This window comes from Capra hircus, chromosome 28, assembly GCF_001704415.2.
Source record: "Capra hircus breed San Clemente chromosome 28, ASM170441v1, whole genome shotgun sequence".
NCBI lineage: Eukaryota > Metazoa > Chordata > Mammalia > Artiodactyla > Bovidae > Capra > Capra hircus.
The window spans coordinates 26,011,862-26,035,947 of NC_030835.1; the positions used below are offsets into that span (position 1 = coordinate 26,011,862).

At 38.0% G+C, this 24,086-nt stretch overlaps 1 protein-coding gene across 2 annotated transcripts in view; it reads left to right on the forward strand.

Annotated features, from left to right (window-relative positions):
• Positions 1-24,086, forward strand: part of JMJD1C (jumonji domain containing 1C) — a 320,800-nt gene that overhangs the window by 46,402 nt on the left and 250,312 nt on the right. The gene's annotated exons all lie outside the window — the stretch shown is intronic.

Consider the following 24,086-nt stretch of genomic DNA (forward strand, 5'->3'; position numbering starts at 1 on the left):
CTCACGAGTAGCTTCTGTGGAGGCGGTGATCCGGCGGCCGCTGTCCGGGTGGGGTCCGGCCGCGGCTTCCCCTGCGGTGCCCGGGCGGCCGCGGAGACCTTACGGAAAGGCGGGGCTGCGAGCCCGGCGCCGCGCGTGCAGGTGGGGGTGGGGGCGGGCCGCTCGTGGCGGTGAGGGGCCAGCTTCACCAGCGTCTGTTTGCAAAACTCTTAATAGTGCAAAGGGTTTGGAGATTTAAAACTTACCCTTAAGGTCGCTGAAGGGGAGGGAGGAAAGAAAAAAGGTCTTTGGTTTTCCAGCCTGTCTTGAGATTCATACGTATTTTCGAGGCAAAGGCCTTGGCAGTGGCAGGTGTCCTGATTAAACCTTATTTATACAGTAGATGCTTGGTTTTCTAACCGGAAACGAAGAAAGTGGAAAATTTCGGTTTGGAGGGTCGTGGAAATGAGTATCTCCCTCCCTCCCGCCCTTCTTTCCTTGGGATTGTTGTTTTTCCATAGTTTTTGTTGTTGTTGTTAGAAGGGAATAGTTCTTTGAAGTCATCCGTTCCTGGGTTTTATATGACTTTAAGTGAAACGAGATATTGTCAATTAAAACGTTTAATACCCCGCGAAACCTTAAAGTGGCTTTTTTTTTTGCTTGCTTTTCCTTACATGTGACACTGCCAATAGTTTCTTTCAGTCGTGTAGAAATGTGCAAGATTCTGAGAGGGGATACGCTGTTAGTGTTCCGGTAACATTTTCGCCAGGGGACGGGTTGGAGTTAAGGAGCCAACTACAGGCAGGACATTGATAGGTTTTGAAAGACTGATTTATGAATACATAATCCATGAAGTTTATTGGTAATACCCTGGGGTATTTTTCACTGAATATTTAAAATTTGGGAACTTTTATCTTTTTATGTGCAGGTTTACAATTCCGAAATTTCTTTAGTATGTATATGTGTACATACCTAATATTTTTGTTGGAGGGTTTGAGTCTGTTTTCCTTAAGTCCAGTTTGATGAATGTAGTCAGTGATATGGTTTCTTGCTGCCTGTATTAGTGTCGGCTTGACATTGCAAAGCATGTTTGCAGAATAGAGGTAATTTTGGAGATTCTGGTTGGTCATTCTCATTGAAAAAAAAAAACAGTCAGCTTTTTAAAAAAAACAACCCAAACATTTCTTAACGGTGCTGCAGACCGGCAGTTCAGTGTATTTGCGTAAAAAGCGTGTGTTGATTTTATTTTTCTTGCTTTTACTCTGATATGTAATTGTCTTGATTTTATGTGGAAGATAGATTATGGGTTAGCCTTTTTAAATGGTTTCAAAACAAACATGGAATGATATTTTGTTTTCCGCCAATTTTTAGTAGATACATGAGAATTGGGAGATATAGTTTTAAATATGAGTATCAATGGGGACAGCCAATTTATCAAAGTTAAATATATTAAAAACTTATATGAGAATTTAAATGATATAAAGAGAGGGGAGTTTTCAAATACTGTGTTTGAAAAGGCAAGGTTAATAGATTTGGTATTTAAAAATGAAAAGTATATGTGGATGGAGGAAATTGGCTGGAAAGACCAGGAAGGAGTTTTCTCAGATGATGAAAATGTTTTGTATCTTAATTATTGATTACATGTGTGCATACATATATTAAAACTCATTGAATTGTGCACTTAATAACTGTGCATTTCATTTGTGCAAATTTTCCCTCAGAAATGTGTTTTGAACTATACTGTAACTGTGTGAACCTTGGACAGTTTTCCTTTAACCGTCTTAAAAAAATTTACAGTATAATCTGAGTTTCTAGCCTGGAACCTACAGATTTAGAGTTATTTTCAAACTTTATTATATTCATATCTCTTTGCATTCATGTTACCTAAGTTAAATGAAACTTGAGACAGTTTAGCATCACCAAAATGTAATTCGAATGGTACATTTTTGTGACTGCAGAATGAATCAAGGCCAAAGGAGCTTGATCAGTTATATGAAAAATACTATTAAATTGGCTGTTTTGGTTTTTTGTTATTGCATGTCTGTATAATTTAAAACTTAACAGGGTCGTTAGTAATCTCAGCTGTGCATGTGTTTTATGACACATGATTTGGGAGGATAATTAGTTTAGGGGATGATTATCATTTAGTCACTGAGTTGTGCCGAACTCTTCTGACTCCATGGACTGTAGACCACCAGGCTCCTCTGTCTGTGGGATTAACCAGGCAAGAATATTGGAGTGGGTTGCCATTTCCTTCAGGAGATCTTCTCGACCCAGGAATCAAAACCAGGTCTCCTGCATTGCAGGCAGGTTCTTTATCAACTGAGCCGTAACAGAATCCCAATATTTATTCATTTGGCTTCACTGGGTCTTAGTTATGTCGCTCACGATCTTTGATTTTTGCTAGGGCCGAAAAAAAAAGGAAGATCTTCACGACCAAGATAATCACGATAGTCTGATCACTCACTTAGAGCCAGATATCTACGTCAAGGCTGTATATTGTCACCTTGCTTATTTAACTTATATGCAGAGTACATCATGAGAAACACTGGGCTGGAAGAAGCACAAGCTGGAATCAAGATTGCCCGGGAGAAATATCAATAACCTCAGATATGCAGATGACACCACCCTTCTGGCAGAAAGTGAAGAGGAACTAAAAAGCCTCTTGATGAAAGTGAAAGAGGAGAGTGAAAAAGTTGACTTAAAGCTCAACATTCAGAAAACGAAGATCATGGCATCCGGTCCCATCACTTCATGGGAAATAGATGGGGAAACAGTGGAAACAGTGTCAGACTTTATTTTGGGGGTCTTCAAAATCACTGCAGATGGTGACTGCAGCCATGAAATTAAAAGACGCTTACTCCCTTGGAAGGAAAGTTATGACCAACTTAGATAGCATATTCAAAAGCAGAGACATTACTTTGCCAACAAAGGTCCGTCTAGTCAAGGCTATGGTTTTTCCAGTAGTCATGTATGGATGTGAAAGTTGGACTGAGAAAGAAGTCTGAGCACCGAAGAATTGATGCTTTTGAACTGTGGTGTTGGAGAAGACTCTTGATAGTCCCTTGGACTGCAAGGAGATCCAACCAGTCCATCCTAGAGGAGATCAGTCCTGGGTGTTCTTTGGAAAGACTGATGCTAAAGCTGAAACTCCAGTACTTTGGCCACCTCATGTGAAGAGTTGACTCACTGAAAAAGACCCTTTTGCTGGGAGGGACTGGGAGTAGGAGGAGAAGGGGACGACAGAGGATGAGATGGCTGGATGGCATCACTGACTCGATGGACATGATTTGGGTGAACTCCGGGAGTTGGTGATGGACAGGGAGGCCTGGCGTGCTGCGATTCATGGGGTCACAAAGAGTCGGACACCACTGAGCGAATGAACTGAACTGAACTGAAGGCATGTAGGTTCTTTAGTTTCAGCGTGTAGGATCTGGTTCCCTGACCAGGGGTCAAAACCAGGCTTCCTGCCTTGGGAGCACAGAGTTTTAGCCACTGGACCACGGGGGAAGTTTAGGGGATACTGTGTCTCAAAAGTTAATCAGTTTCTCTTATTTTTGGTCTTACATATGAAGAATTTCCATGTGCATTAGTTTCCTGTGGAGCTTCCTCTGTGGCTCAAATGGTAAAGAATCCATCTGCAGTGCGAGAGACCTGGATTCTTTCCCTGGGTTGGGAAGATCCCCTGCAGAAGGGAATGGCTACCCACTCCAGTATTTTGGCCTGGAGAATTCCATAGACTGTATAGTCCATGGGGTCACAAAGAGTCAGACACTGCTGAGCAACTTTCACTTTAATTTCGTGTACTACTGTTAACTAGTTATCACAGCCTGTTTGATTTAAACCACTAGTCTTCAGCCTTTTTTTGGCACCAGAGACTGGTTTTGTAGAAATTTTTCCATGGGAGTGAGGTGGGGGTGGTTTTGGGATGATTCAAGCACGTTACATTTATTGTGCACTTTATTTCTATTTTGTGGCAATCTCAGGATATTCTCTGTTGACATTAGGGGTAAGGTCCGAGCTCCTATGAGAATCTAATGGTGCTGCTGATCTGACAGGAGGTGGAACTCAGACGTTATTCCTAGTGATAGGGAGCAGCTGTAAATGCAGATGAAGCCTCATGCTGGCCAGCCTGCTATGCCTCCTCGTTCCTAACAGGGTTGGGACCTCTGCCCGATTTAAGCAATATAAATGAATTATATTTTAATAGTTCTGGAGATGACAAGTCTAACTTGTGGGTTTCCATAGGCCAAAATCAAGGTGTGATTAGAACTTGCTCTTTTCTGGAGGCTCTGAGGGAGATGATTTCTTTTCCTTTTCTAGTTTGTAGAAGCAGCCCACATTCCTTGGCTCATGGTCCTCTTCCTCTTTAAAATCCAGCAATTTATCTTTCTGTTTTTCTCTAGTTACATCACCCTCTTGACTCTGCTGTTTCCCTTTAAATACTTTTAAGTACCCTTGTGGTCATATTGGGCCTACCCAGATAATCCAAGATAATCTCCACATCTGCTAATTAACAACCTTAATTCCATTTCTATTCTCATTTGCCTTGGAAGTTTAACATAGTTACAGGTTTCATGTATTCAGTTTAGTTCAGTTCAGTCGCTCATTGGTGTCCGACTCTTCGCGACCTCATGAATCGCAGCACGCCAGGCCTCCCTGTCTATCACCAACTCCCGGAGTTCACTCAGACTCACGTCCATCGAGTCCGTGATGCCATCAAGCCATCTCATCCTCTGTCGTCCCCTTCTCCTCCTGCCCCCAATCCCTTCCAGGATCAGAGTCTTTTCCAGTGAGTCAACTCTTCACATGAGGTGGCCAAAGTACTGGAGTTTCATAGCATCATTTGCTTCCAAAGAAATCCCAGGGCTGATCTCCTTCAGAATGGACTGGTTGGATCTCCTTGCAGTCCAAGGGACTCTCAAGAGTCTTCATGTATTAGAACATGAATATTTTGGGGGTGGCATTCTGCCCAACACACCATGGTAGCATAAAAAACCTCTTACATTATGAACATATGATTTGATACAAATCCATTGAGGCCAAAATGTTTATGCTGCAGGTTTTAATGATTATCTGGTCTCTTAAGTAAATGAGTAAATTTGTAGAAGTTTTACACAGCTGTCCTTGGATAATTTCACATATTCTGTTGGTTATGTTTAAGAAATGTTTTGAAAAATCTGGGATATTTTGGAATTATATTAACCAACAAAAGACTTTATCTGAACTCTTTATTCAGGAGGGCCAAGCTACCATTGAAGTAAAATAGGTTTTGAGCCCTCAGCATGTTTTTTTTTTTAGCTCCATTGTTGTAGAAAGTTTCTTGCTTTGTTATGCATGTTGAACATTTATGACTGCCAAATGTATCAGGTTTTTTCCAGGACACAGAAGGAACCAAAAATCATAGCATTGTGTTTTGCAGACCAAACATTTAAGTTTGTACACAGGGGAATTGTCTCATGATCACTTAGTGAGGAGTAGGTGACCTTCAAACACTGATTTTAAACTATTCTAAACTGTGTGCTGGGCTTCCCACATGGCCCAGAGGTGAAGAATCTGCCTGTCAGGGCATGAGACATGGGTTCAGTTTATGGGTGCAGAAGATACGCTGGAGAAGGAAATGCAACCCATCCAGTATTCTTGCCTCGGAAATTCCATGGAGAGAGGAGCCTGGTGGGCTGCAGTCCATGGGATCGTGAAAGAGTGGGACACAACAGTGACTAAAAACAACAAATGGTGTGAACTGTATGTTTCTGTGTAAAATTAAAGAAACTTTTGTTTCCGTCCTTTTCACCTGTGATAGAACATTCTGGCACATATTTTGATGCCATTAATTTAAAACAGAATGTTGTCATTCAGTTCAGTTGCTCAGTCATTTCCGACTCTCTGCAAGCCATTGGGATGTAGCACACCAGGCTTCCTTGTCCTTCACCAACTCCTGGAGCTTGCTAAAACTCATGTCCATCGAGTCAGTCTCGCCATCTCATACTCCAACCACCCCGTACTCTGTCGTCCCCTTCTCCTCCTGCCTTCGATCTTTTCCAGCATCAGGGTCTTTTCTAATGACTCAGTTCTTTGCTTCAGGTGGTCAAAATATTGGAGTTTCAGCTTTAGCATCAGTCCTTCCAGTGCATATTCAGGACTGATCTCCTTTAGAATGGACTGGTTGGATCTCCTTGCAGCCCAAGGGACTCTCAAGAGTCTTCTCTGACACTGTAGTTCAAAAGCATCAATTCCTTGGCACTCAGCTTTCTTTATAGTCCAACTCTCACATCTGTACCTGACTACTGGAAAAACCATAGCTTTGTCTAGGTGGACCTTTGTTGGCAAAGTAATATCTCAGCTTTCAATATGCTGTCTACGTTGGTCATAGCTTTTCTTCCAAGGAGTAAGCGTCTTTTAATTTCATGGCTGCAGTCTTGATATGCAGTGATTTTGGAGCCCAAGAAAATAAAGTCTTGTCACTGTTTCCATCTATTTCCATCTATTGCCACTGTTTCCCCATTTATTTGCCATGAAGTGATGGGACCGGATGCCATGGTCATAGTTGTTGGAATGTTGAATTTTATGCCAGCTTTTCACTCTCCTTTTTCACTTTCATCAAAAGGCTCTTTAGTTCTTCTTCACTTTCTGCCAGAAGGGTCGTGTCATCCGCATATCTGAGGTTGTAGATATTTCTCCCGGCAGTCTTGATTCCAGCTTGTGCTTCATCCAGCCCAGCGTTTCTCATGATGTACTCTGCATATAAGTCAAATAAGCAGGGTGACAAGATACAGCCCTGATTTACTCCTTTGCCCGTTTGGAACCAGCCTGTTGTTCCGTGTCGTGTTCTAACTGTTCCTTCTTGATTTGTATACACATTTCTCAGGAGGCACGTAAGGTGGTCTGGTATTCCCATCTCTTTAAGAATTTACCGCAGTTTGTTGTGATCCACTCTGGCAAAGGCTTTGACATAGTCAATAAAGCAGATGTTTTTCTGGAATTCTCTTGCTTTTTCTATGACCCAAGGATGTTGGCAATTTGATTTCTCGTTCCTCTGCCTTTTCTAAATCCAGCTTGAACATTTGAAAGTTCTCGGTTCATGTAGTGTTGAAGTCTTGTTTGGAGAATTTTGAGCATTACTTTGCTAGAGTATGAGATGAGTGCAATTGTGTGGTAGTTTGAGCATTCTTTGGCATTGCCTTTTTTGGGGATTGGAATGAAAACTGACCTTTTCCAGTCCTCTGGTTACTGCTGAGTTTTCCAAATTTGCTGGTGTGTTGAGTGCAGCACTTTAACCTCATCATCTTTTAGGACTTGTAGCTAAGTTGGCATTCTATCACCTCCACTAGCTTTGTTTGTAGTGATGCTTTCTAAGGCCCACTTGACTTCAGACTCCAGGATGTCTGGCTCTAAGTGAGTGATCACACCGTTGGTGTTATCTGGGTCATGAAGATCTTTTTTGTTTAGTTCTTCTGTGTATTCTTGCCACCTCTTCTTAGTATTTTCTGCTTCTGTTAGGTCTGTACCATTTCTGTTCTTTATTGTGCCCATCTTTGCATGAAATGTTCCCTTGGTATCTCTGATTTTCTTGAAGAGATCTCCAGTCTTTCTCTTAGCTTCATATAGGGATGATAACTGCATTTGAAAGTAAAAATATCTAGATTTTTCAACCTAATTGAAAGTATATAGGCCATTTTCCAAAGTTTGTAGGTTAAATGTATTACTTTTTGGCAATTGTAAGTTATGTGCAAAGAATATCTTCATCTTTGAAACTCATATTTTCTTTCTACTTTACAGTACAGTAGAAGTGTTTAGTAAATGTTCTGCTGCTGCTGCTAAGTGGCGTCAGTCGTGTCCGACTCTGTGCGACCCCATAGACGGCAGCTCACCAGGCTCCCCCATCCCTGGGATTCTCCAGGAAAGAATACTAGATCAGGTTGCCATTTCCTTCTCCAGTGCATGAAAGTGAAAAGTCAAAGTGAAGTCGCTCAGTTGTGTCTTGACTCTTAGTGATCCCATGGACTGCAGCCCACCAGGCTCCTCAGTCCATGGGATTTTCCAGGCAAGAGAACTGGAGGGGGGTGCCATTGCCTTCTCCAAGTAAATGTTCTACCGAATGGCAAATAAATACTGAATGGCAAATAAATTAGTTGAGTATCATAAATATCTTGTTCTTACCAGTGATCTCAATTGTCAACTATTTCCTCTTAGTTTTGAATCTCCTTTTTTATTGTGTGAAACTGTGTACCTAAGTGGTTACTTCCCCTGTTCATCATCCTGTGGTTTGACTAAGGAGTAGACGATGGTATTCCTAAACCAATCAGGGAGTTAACTCCTGGTTACATTGATGGATATACGCCTTAAATAAGCCCTGTCAGAATGAAGCCAAGGAGTACTGTGTAGGTGTTAGTCTGGAATTGCCGCAGCTGTTTTCCTATTTTAAGGTAAGCCAGTTTGAGAACAAAGTTAAAATATAGAGGCTAGCAGTATTGAAAAGACACCAAAAAAATATAACTTGATCACACTGTTTTTCTGAAACCTAAATATCATTATTGAGTTTTTCACTTAGAAAACTTTTCATTACGAAGAATGACTTTATTTCTATTTTTGTTGGTGTTTCTTTTCTTTGGTACCAAAAGCACCATAACTGATACATGTGGTAATATTTCTTTGCCTCTTTTATTTTGTTTTGAAAGCATTTGAAATACAGCCTTTTTTTAATACTCATGTGTTATTTAAGGTTGAGACATTAGATTTTTGTTTTATGACTTTGAATAATTTCAGGTGTTATTTTCAAGAAGGGCGATATGTTCTACTCTGTTGTATCCAGATGTATGTCAGAACTTTAAAAAAATTAATGTATATAAAAGATAAATACCTAGTTTTCTTAGTAATTTAAAATTAAATACCTAAAATTTTATGTCAGGAAGTGTGCCATTATTAAAGAGAAACCTCAGCAAGTGGTAAAAGTAATATTTTAGAAAATAGAAAGAAATAGCAACCTTTACTTTTTAGGGTATATACCGTAAATGTTGTATTTTTCTACTCTGTCATTGTTAGGCAGGTTTTTTAATGGTGGCAATTTGGTGGTACCAAACACTGCTGATTTCATGTTTCAAGATTTGACAATAATTAATTTCTGCCTAATACTCCGGAAACATTTTTTTCAATGTGGATTTTGAATAAATGTGTTTTATTTGATGTAAAATTATTAATCTGAGAAATTGGTATGGATTGTATACTTTATCCTTTAAGACTGAAAGTGAAATTGAAGTCGCTCAGTCGTGTCCTACTCTTTGCAACCCATGCGACCCATGGACTGTAGCCCACCAAGCTCCTCCGTCTGTGGGATTCTCCAGGCAGGAATACTGGAGTGGGTTGCCATTTGCTTCTCCAGGGTATCTTCCCGACCCAGGGATTGAACCCAGGTCTCCCACATTGCAGGTAGATGCTTTAACCTCTGCACCACCAGGGAAGCCCATCCTTTAAGATTAATGCTTACTAAATATTGAAATGCTTAAGATGTTGGAACATCTCTGAAATTATCTAATTGGATAGAATCTTTTCATGTAGAATTTGTAGTCATTTTATATTTTAGCTATTTTAAGAAATTACAGTAGTAAACTCAAAATGTTTTTTTCTCTTATTATATAGAACCTATTGATCTGATTATAGGATACTTGGTTAATTAAGAGAAAGCAGTTTATTATTCATTTACTGTTTGGTTGGACTTGGTGCCAAAATTCTAATGTTGCAGCATGGTCTAGACCTGTTCCCTGGATGCAGCCAGTTGAAGCTGTGAGTCATACAGAATTTGAGGAGGGTAGATAAGTGCTTATATCTTTGAATAAAAACTGTGAGTACAGTTATTTCTGCCTTTTGGGGTTTATTGGCTAGTAGGCTTCTTCGGAATTAATAAAGTTTGGAATACAGATTTCACGTGTAGAATTTCATCTGTATTTGTTCAAGTCAGCCAAACAAAATAGATCTTAGTAGAACATATTTTGAAATTCATTTGAATAAATAGGAATTAAATGTATAAGTATACATAATAATGCATAACTGATGACAAAGAAAGATTTCTTAAAATGTTTAAGCACTTGATTTATAGTTTGGGCCTCAGTTTTCTCATTTATTCCATTTAGTGAATGAAATTGGTCTAGAGTTCTGAGTTTTTCCTATTCTATAGTTCTAGAAGTGTGATGTTGATATAGTTTCTTTTTAAAACCTGTACTATCTTGGAATAAAGTGTCTATTATGCAGAAATAAATTTTAGGTCTGTCCCAATAGCTTTATTTACAAGTTAGTGAAACATTTCATAATAACATCTATTGTGTTACCTTATTACAGAGACGACAATTATATGTAAATAATGTAATTTCTGTGCAGCATTTCTCTTGGATAATAAAAAATGAAGTCATAGGATTTGGATTTTTATGATCAAATAAATTGAAATAGAATAAAGAAATATCTAAAGGCTACAGTATTGGAACTTAAAATAATTTAGTATATTTCTTCATGTACCTGGATGTTTTGATCATCTACATGTAATTCTTGGTGAAGATATCCTGTAGTTCAAATTGATTAAAATAAGTAAAAAAATTACTTCTTTCAATGAACATAGTACTTCACACTTTCAAAGCTTAAAAAGGAAAAAGGGCCCTTCCAGCGCTATGATAAATAGCCTCCCTGAACCTTTGCTTTCTTGATTTTTGCAGTCCTGTGCTTCAAATCCTTTTGGGAGGTTCTTTTTTTTAGTCACTTAGTGACTTTAGTTATTTTAGTTCCTCCCATCTTTTTAATTTAGCATTAAAGGGTCAGTCCTTTGCTGCCTGTTTATTTTTGTGTTTCAAATCTTAATCCCTTTATTATTTATATGCAATTATTTATATTGGTATCGCTTAGTTGGTAAAGAATCTGCTTGCAATGCAGGAGACCCTGGTTCGATTCCTGTGTTGGGAGCGTCCGCTGAAGAAGGGTTAGGCTACCCACTCCAGTATTCTTGAGGTTCCCTTGTGGCTCAGCTGGTAAAGAATCTGCCTGCAATGTGGGAGACCTGGGTTTGATCCCTGGGTTGGGAAGATCCCCTGGAGAAGGGAACAGCTACCCACTCCAGTATTTTGGCCTAGAGAATTCCATGGACTGTATAGTCCCTTGAGTCGCAAATAATCGGACATGACTGAGTGACTTACACATGGCAGGTGTTTGAATTTTAAATTTAACATCTTCATTTCAGATGTCTTCTAGTATTTGCTATATTGCTATATTTTAAAAGTGCATTGTAAATTTAGAAGATTTCCTGTCTCATGCCAGAGAAGGTAGAAACAGTAGAACATGAAGTAGAAACTAAGTCAGCATTTGTAGAATAGAGTTTAGAATTTTTCAAGGCTAGGAGAGGTGTGAAAATGACTATCACTTATTGTTCAGTCCCTTAGTCGTGTCCAACTCTTTACGACCCCATGGACTGCAGCATACCAGGCTTCCCTGTCCTTCACTATCTCCCAGAGTTTGCTCAAACTCATGTCCATTGAGTCAGTGATGCTATCCAACCATCTCATCCTTTGTCGTCCCCTTCTCCTCCTGCCCTCAGTCTTTCCCAGAATTTAAGGAGCTGAAAAATCTGATTCATCTGTCAAAATAAGATAGTTTAAGTTTCAGAAAACATCTTTAGACACAGAGGAATATTGAAAAGGGACTGTATGTTTATGTTAATTTATGGATAAAGTTATATGCATTGCTATTTAGTGCAAAATGGCTTTATGTATATACCTTACATTGAATCTTAGCATCAAGTCAGCACAGAAAGATAGGGTATTGAAACTCTGAAACAGTTAAAATTGGCAAACTTTTCCAGTGTTTTGAATGGCACCATCTTATTATTTTGGTCTGTCTTTACCTTTAAAACTACATTGATTAAACTGTGTGTGTGTAGATACATATAGATCATGCTTTAGAGTGTTTTGCCTATTCCCTTTATTGTTGATGTGTTCAGTCCCAAGTTGTGTCTGACTCTTTGCGACCCTGTGAACTGCAGCACGCCAGGCTTCCCTGTCCTTCACTGTCTCCCTTAGTTTGCTCAAACTCGTGTCCATTAAGTCAGTGTAGCCAGCCAACCATCTCATCCTCTGTCGCCACCTTCTTCTCTTGCCCTCAGTCTTCCCAGCATCAGGGTCTTTTCCAGTGAGTCAGCTCTTCACATCAGGTGGCCAAAGTATTGGAGCTTCAGCATCAGACCTTCCAATGAATATTCAAGACTGATTTCCTTTAGGATTGACTGGTTGGATATCCTCGCTGTCTAAGGGACTCTCAAGAGTCTTCTCCAACACCACAGTTCAAAAGCGTCCATTTTTTGGCACTCAGTCTTTATGGTCCAGCTGTCATATCCATACATGACCACTGGAAAAACCACAGCTTTCACTATACGAACCTTTGTTGGCAAAGTGATGTCTCTGCTTTTTAATACACTGTCTAGGTTTGTCATAGCTTTTCTTCCAAGGAGCAAGAGTCATAATTTCATGGCTACAGTCATGATCTGCGATGATTTTGGAGCCCAAGAAAATGAAATCTGATATTGTTTCCACATATTCCCCGTCTGTTTGCCATGAGTGATGGGACTGGATGCCATAATCTTCATTTTTTGAATGTCAAGTTTTAAACCAGCTTTTTCTGTCTCCTCGCTTTCATCAAGAGGCTCTTTAGTTCTTCTTCACTTTCTGCCATTAAAGTGTTACCATCTGAGGTTGTCAGTATTTCTCATGGCAGTCTTGATTCCAGCTTGTGATTCATCCAGCCCAGCATTTCGCATGACATATTCTGCATATAAGTTAAATAAGCAGGGTGACAGTATACTGCTTTGACATACTCCTTTCCCAATTTTACACCCATCCATTGTTCTGTGTCCAGTTCTAACTGTTGCTTCTTGACCTGACTACTGGTTTCTCAGGAGAAAGGTAAGGTCGTCTGGTATTCCCATCTCTTGAAGAAATTTCCATGGTTTGTTGTGATCCACACAGTCAAAGGCTTTAGCTCAGTCAATGATGCAGAAGTAGATTTTTTTTTGAATCCCCTTGCTTTTTCTGTGATGCAAGGAATGTGGTCAATTTGATCTCTGGTTCCTCTACCTTTTCTAAATTCCGCTTGTACATCTGGAAGGTCTGAGTGACTAAGCACAGCACAGAAGCTATAGGAGAAAAGAAGGAAATCCTAGGGTACTGAGTCTTCAAACTGTTCATTTAGAACAGCGATCTTACCAGCTTTGTTTGATAATGATTTCTCAAATGAACTGAATTCTTTACTTCAGGGAGAAACTTCCTGGCAAAAAATTCTATAATTGATGGTTTGTACATTGAAAATTAAGTAGTGTACAACTGTTGTTAAAGAAAATGATTCTTATAACAAATAAGAGCTTTCTTAGTAATTAAAGATTAAAGATGTAATTATAAAGTGACTCCTGATGAGGATATTCCTATAAAAGATTAAAGTAATTTGGTCCAGATATGTAAGTTTTATTGATCATGAAGCAGAAAAATCTGAGATATGTTGCTAAAGCCAGTGATTCTCAACCTTTTTTATATTGTATTCATTGCAGTCTTACAATGGATACAGTTAAGCTTTAATGTATGAAAATCGTGGAGGGAGCTTCATATTTTGAATGCTTTTTTTCATACATCATAGGTAAATATTTTGATCTGCATTTTACTAAAATCTCCATTTTATTGAAATTATTTTTATTAGGTGCCAAAACAACATAAAAATATATATCTAGAATAATTATACTCCTACCCCTGTATCCATCATCTCAGTTACTCTCCCACTCTTTTATATAACCTTTATTTATTAATTGAAGTGTCTTTCCAGAATTAACTTAAAAGATAGGAGTAAGTGTACATCATTTCATTCCTCCCACGTCATACATGATCAACTTGAGCATCACTAAAAGGAAAACACACGTTAAGTCTACTGATAAGATACAGTAGGAAGTATACAGCCCAATCGATGAAACATTTATACTAAAAATTGCTGAATTTGAATATATTCAAACGTCTACATCCAATAGCTAATTTACAGGACATATGAGAGTAGAGGAGCATGTTATACAACACTACGAGGATGGAGTTAGCTAGACCCAGGATGTGGGAAATTCCCAGAGTAGAGCTATGCTGTTGAACATTGTGGCCACTTACTTTGTGTGACAGATTAAGTTGATTAAAGTTTAATAAAATAGAAAATCAGTTCCTCATTCACTGTAGCCAATTTCCTGTTCTCAGTTGTCACTTCTTACTGGTGGCTATGATTTTAGACAGTGCAACTAAGAAAATTTCCATCATTGCAGAAAGATCTATTGGATACAGTATTCTAGACTAGGCATTAAAAGAATAGGCAACTTATTATTCAGCTTAGTAGAAGGGAAAAAGTTTGAATGATAAAAATAAGACAATAAGAGAGACAAACATAAAGGCAAGACAAAGCACAAAATACGAGGTTTAATGTAAACCCGGATATATCAGTAATTACATGAAGTATAATTGACTGAATGTTTCTATTAAAAGGCAGGTTATCAAACCTGGAGGTGAGAACCCACAGAACACACTTATTTGCTGTTTATTAAAAAATCCATCTAAAGTATAAGAATACTTAAGTGAAAATCTTTCAGTTGTGTCTGACTCTTTGCGACCCCATGGACTATATACAGTCCATGGAATTCTGCAGGCTAGAATACTAGAGTGGGTAGCCTTTCCCTTCTCCAGGAAATCTTCCCAACCCAGGGATCGAACTCAGGTCTCCCACATTGCAGGTGGATTCTTGACTAGCTGAGCCACAAGGGAAGCCCAAGAATACTGAAGTGGGTAGCATATCACTTCTCCAGAGGATCTTCCCAACCGACCCAGGAATCGAACCAGGGTTTCCTGCATTGCATGTGGATTCGTTACTAACTGAGCTATCAGGGAAGCCGAAGAATACCTAAAGGTGGTTGTAAAAAGATGAGGAAAAAAAAACTTCCATGCAGATACTAATTAAAGATAGTTGATGTGGCTTTCCAGGTGGAGCTAGTCGTAAAGAACTCTTCTGCCAGTGCAGGAGATGTTAGAGATGCAGGTTCATCCCTGGTACTGGAAGATCCCCTGGAGAAGGAAATGGCAACCCATTCCAGTACTCTTGCCTGGAGAATCCCATGGACAGAGGAGCCTGGTGGGCTATAGTCCGTAGGGTCGCAGAGAGTCAGACGTAACTGAAGTGACTTAGCATGCATGCATGATTTAATGACAGTGTTTAAGAAAAGAAGCATTATTTGGTATGAAGAGGCTTTCTTTACCATGACAGGAGTTTTATTCAGCAAGAAGATACAATATTAGTTTTCTAAGTACCTGTGACATGACTTCAAGTACATAAAGCTGAAATAGAACTGTTAGAGAAAATAGACAAATTTATAATCATAGTGGGAAATTAAATAGCTGATAGAACTAGCAGTAAAATGTCAGTAATAAATAGAAGATTTAGAATAATAATTACTTGCTTTGACCATTTCACAAGGTCGTTGTGTGAATGAGATAGCATACTCAATAAATACACTGTCATTCAATATGAGCAAATATTTAATATGAATATGTACTGAAATATTTTTATTCAAAAAATATTTGAGCACCTTCTAATGACAGGTAGTGTTTTTAAGACATGTGTTTTGTAAGGTATAGAGCCTTAATCACATGTAAATATTGTCGGGCATGATTGCCAATTTTAAGTGCTTAATGAATTATAGGCAGTTTTTATCTAGGTGGGTCCATAGAAGTGATACAAATTTGAACGATGCATTTATTGAGTAAACAAGATATTTTGGTCCCTAAAGAGTGACTGGCATAATATAGTAGAATAGGTATAAAATGATTTTGGTATAAAGAATTCCATGAGGAGGAACTTTCCTGGCAGTCTAGTGGTTAAGACCTTGCTCTTCTCCTAGAGGGGTCATGGGGTGGATCCCTGGCAGGTGTGCCAAGATCCGGCATGACCCCGTTGCCCCCCAAAAATGAATGATCTGAGGAAAAGCAAAGGACTTGGCTTCAGAGAGGGTTCATATTGAAATAACAATAATAAAAATAATTTGAAAATTAGGGCCAAATTGTAATAGCAGACTAAGAAATTTGTGCTGTGCTTAGAGATTGGTTGGTGGTTGGCTGAAATGAATATTTTAGTACTTGGGCCATTTCCCTAGGTATCTTGGGGGCTTGGTTCTAGGGCCCCCTCAGATAACAAAATCCAAGGGTGCTTAAGACCTTTTCTTAAAATGGCATAATTCATTTGGCCCTTCATATTTGAACATGTAGGGCCATAACTATATTTTGAAGGTAGATTGAAGTGCCTTTAATTTTGATAGCTGAAAAAGCATACTGATTTCCTTACAGACCTGTTTACAGCTGCAGTTTATGGGAACACTGGTTTTCCCACACTCATCGCTATTGACCACTGTCAGTCATAATTTTTGCCTAATTTACCCAAAGAATTGTACCTTACTTTGATTCCCATTTATGTGTTTTTGAGTTTCATGTATTTATTTGCCTTATTTAAAAAATATATAAATAGCTTGGTCATATTTTGTCCCCTTTTGTGATCTGTTTTTCTGATTTATAGGTAGTCTTTTTATATTTAAGGTATATGTTCCTTTTTTACATGTGATATAATTTTTTTCCTAATTGCTTGTTATTTTTAAACATTTTTAATATGTTTCTCCTGTGACTTTGCTTATCATTTATAGGATGAATAAGTTTTTTTTACTGACTTCATAATACTGTGTCTTAAAAAGTACTCTAACCCCAGATTATATTTTAAAACATTAACTACCCCCCACTCCACACTGATATGAAATGTCTCCTTTCTCTTTGCTGTATTTTGATATTTAGGAATCTTTATGGACCTTTTTCTGTAGGCCGTGTATCTGTTTTTTTGTAATGCAGGATTAGAGTATTTTAATAATTGCTGTTTTGTAGAATCTTAACAATAGGGAAGGCAGACTTCTTTAACTTTCAAAAATATATTGGGAATTCTTGCATGTAAATTTTTTTTTTATTGTGATAAAATATGCCCAGCAGAAAACTTACCATTTCAGCCATTTTTGAGTATACAGTTTAATGGTATAAAGTTCTTCACATTCTTGTGCAGTCACCACTGTCCACTGTCACAACTAATAGGTCTTCCCCCAAAGAAACTCTGTATTCATTAGTAACTCAGTTCCCTCCTACACAAACTCCTCATTACCTCTAACCTATTGTTTGTCTCTGAATTTGCTCGATTTCATATAAGTAGAGTCATACAATATGTGAATTTTATTCTGTCTTATTTAAGTTACTGTAGTGTTTTTTAAGATTCATCCATCTTGTGGCAAAAATCAGAACTTCATTTTTCTGCCCAAATAACATTCTCTTGCATGTAGATACCATGAAAAATTATATTGAATCTGTAAGTCTGTTTGAGTAGAATTGCTACCCTAACAGTATTAAGTTTTCCAGTCTGTGAACACAGTATTTCTTTCATTTGTGTCTTTAGTTTTTTCCAGCAGCATTTTGTATTTTTTAGCGTACAAGTTTTTGCCTCCTTGGTTACATTAATTGCTTACGTATTGTATTATTTTTGTATTTAGTAAACACACACACACAGATATATATATATATATAGTGAATGGAATTTTCTCAATTTCCCTTTCAGATTGCTTATTGTTAGTATATGGAAGTATAACTGATTTTTACATGTCAATTCTGTATTCTGCCACTGCTAACTTTTTTTTCCTAATGGTTATTTTCTCCTGTGTTTCTGAAATTTTTATAGTTTTCTCCATATAATGTCATGTCATCTGCAAACAGTATTTCTTCTTTCCAGTTTGAATGTCTTTTTAATTTCTTGTCTGATTTTCTATTTAGAACTTCCAACGCCATATTTAATAGACATGCTAAGAGCAAGCATATTTGTCTTAAACTTTAGTAGTTGTTTTACTGTTGAGTATGATTTTGACTGTGGAATTTTCATGTATGGCCTTTATTATGTTGAGGTAGTTTCATTTTATTCCTAGTTTGTTGTGCACTTTTTATCATGAAGGGGTATTGTATTTTGTCAAATGTGTTTTCTCTATCAACAGAGATGATCATTTTTACTCCTTTCATCTTTATAATCTGATATATTGCATTGATTTTTTTTTTTTTTGGTATATCGAACCATCTTTGCATTCCAGGAGTAAATCCAACTTGGTTGTGTGTATAATACTTTGTGTATTTAATTAAAAATTAATTTTGTAACTCCTTTCAATTTTCTCTCTCACAAATATTCTAGTATAATTTTGCTTGAGATTGTATACAGATTTATAGACATTCAGGAGGAAAGAGTATCTTTCCATTATTGTGTCTGAATTTCAAATAGCATGCAGTATCCAGCTATTAAGTTTTTTTTTTTTTTAAGTTCTGCAGTAATTTTCTTCTATGCAGGTCTTGTGGGTTTTTTTAGGTTCATTTTTAGACACTTTGTATTTTGATTTTAAATACATGTGGGTATACCTGAATCCTTAATACATAAGTGACTTTATAAGTCACTGATTTGTCTCCCCAAAACTGATTTCTGTATTAAAAATAATGTTCCCTTTCTTTTCCCCTGTGTGTATTTTTAGCTCATGTAATGACTTTTTAGTTCTTTACATTAATGGGCTTAACAAATTATAGTAAAGCTTATCTGTAAGATAACTCTCACAAAGAAGAAGTGAAATGATGTTACTCAGCATGTTAAATCTTTTGCTTATGTTTCCTTAACCTGTTTTTCATTTTGTAATTGTAATCAGTAGAAATCTAAATTTTATTTTATAGAGCTTTACTTTTAGGTTATATATGTAGCAGTTTATTTTCAAGTAAAATTGTAACATTTCTGTGTTCACAAACACAGGTAAAAAATTTGGTGGTAATTATTTACTGTTCAAAGAGGCACATATCAGCGTTCTTAATATTAAGGTGTATTTAAGTTATTTCCTAAGTTATCAATCCTTTTTAATACTATTCTTTTTCAAAATGTCATATTTATGACATAAAATTACAGTCTACTAATGTGTATGTATATGTATATACATATATATATATATACCCACACACATACACATTCTCTATAGGGGTTTTATTGTTAATAAAATAAAAGTCTTCTGCAGTAGACTCCATTCTCAATTGATTTCTCACCTATGTTACATTTTAGAGAACTGTTCTATTTTTACTTCTCAAGAGTACTAGTATAGTGAAGGTTGAAACTTGGAGAATAGGAAACTGACTTTATATACACTATATTTTTAATATTTTTTTTCCAACTTTTTGATGTTTTGAACCTTGGTAGGGTTTAGGAAATAGTAGATCAAAATTTCCATTTTAAACAAAAAATGGCTGTACTTTTCTGCATTCTTGACTTAGACAATTACCTGCGAAATTAGAAAATGTATGAGAAAAATGTTCAGCATTATTAATTTCAAAAATGCAAAGAATTCAATTGATGGTAGGTACATTCAGTTCATTTCAGTTCAGTCACTCAGTCGTGTCTGACTCTTTGCGACCCCATGAATCGCAGCACGCCAGGCCTCCCTGTCCATCACCAACTCCTGGAGTTCACTCAGACTCATGTCCATCGAGTCAGTGATGCCATCCACCCATCTCATCCTCTGTCATCCCCTACTTCTGCCCCCAATCCCTCCCAGCATCAGAGTCTTTTGCCTAGTCTTTTTTTGTTGCTGTTTTTTACACAAGACAGAAAATAATCCAGATTTTTGCAAAACTTTTTCTTAAACTTTGTTCTGAGGCAGTTTTTCTTTTTTTAAAGCAGTTTTGACTGGCAAAATGAACAATTAATGGACAGTCAGTTTAAAAATTCTGAACTCGTTGTTCTTGTTCAGTTACTAAGTTGTGTCTGACTCTTTGCGACCCCATGGACTGTAGCATGCCAGACTCCTCTACCCTCCACTATCTCCTGAAATTTGCTCAAATTCATGTCCATTGAGTCGGTGATGCTATCTAACCATTGCATCTTCTGCTGCTCCCTTTTGCCTTCAGTCATTCCAGCATCAGTCTTTTCCAGTTTGTGGGTCATTTACATCAGGTAGCCAAAGTATTGGAGAAGGCAATGGCACCCCATTCAAGTACTCTTGCCTGGAAAATCCCATGGTCGGAGGAGCCTGGTAGGCTGCAGTCCACGGGGTCACTAAGAGTCGGACACGACTGAGCGGCTTCACTTTGACTTTTCACTTTCATGCATTGGAGGAAGAAATGGCAACCCACTCCAGTATTCTTGCCTAGATCATCCCAGGGATGGGGGAGCCTGGTGGGCTGCCGTCTGTGGGGTCGCACAGAGTCGGACACGACTGAAGCGACTTAGCAGCAGCAGCAGCCAAAGTATTGGAGCTTCAGCATCAGTCTTTCCAGTGAATATTCAGGGTTGATTTCCTTTCAGATTGGTTTGATCTCCTTGATTTCCAAGAGAGTCTCAGTCTTTTCCAGCCCCACAGTACCAAAGCATCGTTTTTGGCACTCAGCCTTCTTTACGGTCCAACTCTCACATCTGTACCTGACTACTAGAAAAACCATAGCTTTGACTATACAGACCCTTTTTTGGCAAAGCAATGTCTCTGCTTTTTAATATGCTATCTAGGTTTGTCATAGCTTTCCCTCCAAGGAGCCAAGTGTCTTAATTTCATGGCTGCAGTCACTGTCTACAGTGATTTTGGAGCCTGAGATCTTTTATCTTAGTATCTTCTAAATGGAAATGATCTTTTTCTATTGTAATAAAACATTAAACCCAAGTTTCTTTTTAGATTAGTATTTTTCCTTTCTACCTTCTCCCATACCTCAGAATTATGGACAGTGTACTTACACTGCTGATTCTTTTTAGTTATTAATGTCACAGAGTTACAGAAAGACTTAATCTCTTCAGAGCATAAGCTATTACCTTTGTTACTTCTGTCTTTTTAAATAATGTGGAATGTTATGATTCATGTTAGAGTGCCCTTTTACATTAGAAGGAAAATGTACAGGCTCAATGAAGTTTGACTGCTCACTTAGTGCAAAGGAAATGAAAGAGTTGGAAATATGTTGATTTTGATTATAGGACAAAAGGGGCAATGTAATCTAAATCCAGTACTATTTCCTACCCTTTAAAACGTATTTTTTCTTCCTCTGTTCTACAGTCTTCTATATGTACCCTAGGCTGTTTTCTGTTGGAAAAGGGGTTTCTGAGAAGCTCTGCAGAAATAATACGGAAACATGAGGAAGAACTGAGTTGAGGTCAGGGAAGCTATAAACCTTTGAGTGCTTTTGTGATGTGCTATGCTCTGTGGGAGGCTCTGAAAAAGGTCAAGCTTGAGAAACTTGCTTCTGAAGAATGTGTCTGTTAACACTTCATGTACCCTGATTTTGTTGAGTCTATTGAAGATTTTTATTTGAAAGTTGATTGTATCTTGTGTTTCTCCTTTTATAAAATGGTTACATTTTGTATCTAAAAGTGAAAGAAACTACTTGCTCAGTGTGTCTGACTCTTTGCAACCCCATGGACTGTAGCCCGCCAGGCTCCTCTGTCCATGGAATTCTCCAGGCAAGAATACTAGAGTGGGACCTTTCTGACCAGGGATTGAACATGCAGGGTCTCCTGCACTGCACAGATTTCTTTACCATCTGAGCTACCAGAGAAGTTATACCAATTCCATACACATAACTAAAATGTTAACAACAACATAGAAACTGTGTCACAAATGAAGAAATTTATTGGTGATTAGAAGGAAATTGGAATCCCTGCTTTGCAAAATAGTCTGTTTTGTATTTTTTACCCCATGACTTATAAGGCTTTTGATACTATCCTCTGTTTCAGGATAATATCCTCAGTGGTACTATCTCTTGAATCCACTGTAGCAGGTTTTTAACCTCATTATTCCAGGGAAACTGCTATGATCAAAGTCACCAGTGACTTGCTCTTTTCTAAATCAAATGTCATTTTTCACGCTTCATCTTACTTGACCTATTTCTAGTATTTAACATGACTAATCATCCTCTTTTTCATTATATTTTGTTCACTTTGTTTTTAGGAGATTATCTTCGTCTAAGTTTTCTCTTGCTTCACTTGCCTCTCCTTTGAGGGCTCTTGTGCTAATTTTCCTTGTTTCTACTGCAGTCAGTTCTTGGACCTCTTTTCTACCTAAACTTTTGTCCTTGGGAGATAGACCATCTGCATGCTGAGGATTCCCACATTCATATCCTAGTTTGGACCTTACCCCCACACCCCAGACTCAAATTGGAACACTCACTTCATTGTTTCCTTTCAGTATCTAATGAGTGTCTCAAAAGTAACATGTCCACACTGCTGCCAGTTTGCACCATCCAGTGAATGGCAACTCCACCTTTATAATTCAGTTCCTTGGAAGTCATCCTTGACAACCTTGTCTCACATCCCATAACCAAAGTATCAGCAGAATATTTTTGGTCCTGCCTTTAGAATACATCCAAAATTCCAATACATCTCACCTCTTTCATTATTGTCACTCTAGGTCCAGGCCATCATCATCTTTTGCCTAGATATTCCAGTAGTTTGTAACTAGTTACAGTAGCCGGCTAACTAGTTACTAGCAAAAATAGCTAACTAGCCTTTTATATTTTCTTACCCATGTAAATACCTACAGCAGATAATAAGATTATGTCACTAATCAAATGCTTCCAGAGGCATTCACACTGGTTTAGAGTTAAGAACTGAAGGCCCTATGTGGCCTGAAGGCTCTACATTTTATGTTATTCCCCATCAGCCAAGTTTGAGCTCATCATCTATTACTCTCTGATTTATGTGTTCTTTTCCAGCCACATCATTGGCCTGTTTGTTATTCCTTGAACGTTCTAGGTGTTTTCCTTCCTTGTGGCCTTTGCACTTGCTTCTCTGCCTAGAATGCTCCTCTGGAAGGTGTCCACATGACTCGTTTCCCCAGGTAGGTCTGTTGGAATCAGTATGCTTGCTGATTCTGGTCTCCTCTGGCCACCTTATCTAAAAGTGCCTGCCTGGCTGCCTTCCTCAATATATTCTCTTTCCTCTCGTGCTCTACTTATCTGTAATTCTATTTGGACTAAACCTTTTCTTTATATTTCTGCGTTAGAGTTAAGCTTCATGAAATGGTTTTTTGCTATCTTGGTAATGGCTGTTTTCTAAGCATCTAGAATATCGCTTAGCAGCTAATGAGTGCTTTATATATATATGTATATATTTAGTTAAAATATAATGACATGTTCTACAAGTTTCTGAAATGTAGCTCTAATTCTTGAAGATAACAATACTTTATAATGAAAAACCTAATAAAGTCAGTAAAAGTGAACTTTCCAATATGCAAATAGGAAATCAGAACATTTTCTGGTCAATTTTTGTTAGGTACTACCTCTCAGTAAATTTATTGAATTAAGAAACACCAAATACCTATATGTGGTTGGCATTGTAGGCTAATTCAAAATTTAAGAAATAAGCCCACTCTTAACAATTCATACTTCTAATGGCGGGGGATGACTAACATTCAACTGTTAATTTATACTATAGTGTACAGTTGTGGTATAATAAATAAATACCTGGTTTATGTGATTGCTTCCTGGCACAGAGTTTCTAAAGTCTTTGGAATATCCTGAGTGATAAAGGTGATGAGGAGACTTCCCTGGTGGCTCATTGTGGGAGGAGAGGGGGAATCTGCCTGCCAATGCAGGAGACGCTGGTTTGACCCCTGGGTAAGGAAGATCCCCTGGAGAAAGAAATAGCAAACCCACTCCAGTATTCTTGTCTGGGAATTCCCATGGACAGAGGAGCTTGGTGGGCTACAGTTCATGGGGTCACAAAAGAGCTGGACATGACTTAGTGACTAAACAGCATCAAAGGATGATGAGAGCGTCTGCTGTTCTAATGAGGTGACTCCTCTGAGTCCCTAGGTAGGTTTAGGTTGGAAGCTGGTCACTGAAAGAGTCAGCCTTGATTAGAAGATTGGAACTTTCAACCCCCAGCTTTTGGGGAAGTGAGAGGGGTTGAAGTTTGAGTTAATCACCAGTGGTCACAATTATGCTCTTATATTGAAATCTTCATTAAAAACTCCTAAGCTGAAGTTTGGAGAGCTTCTG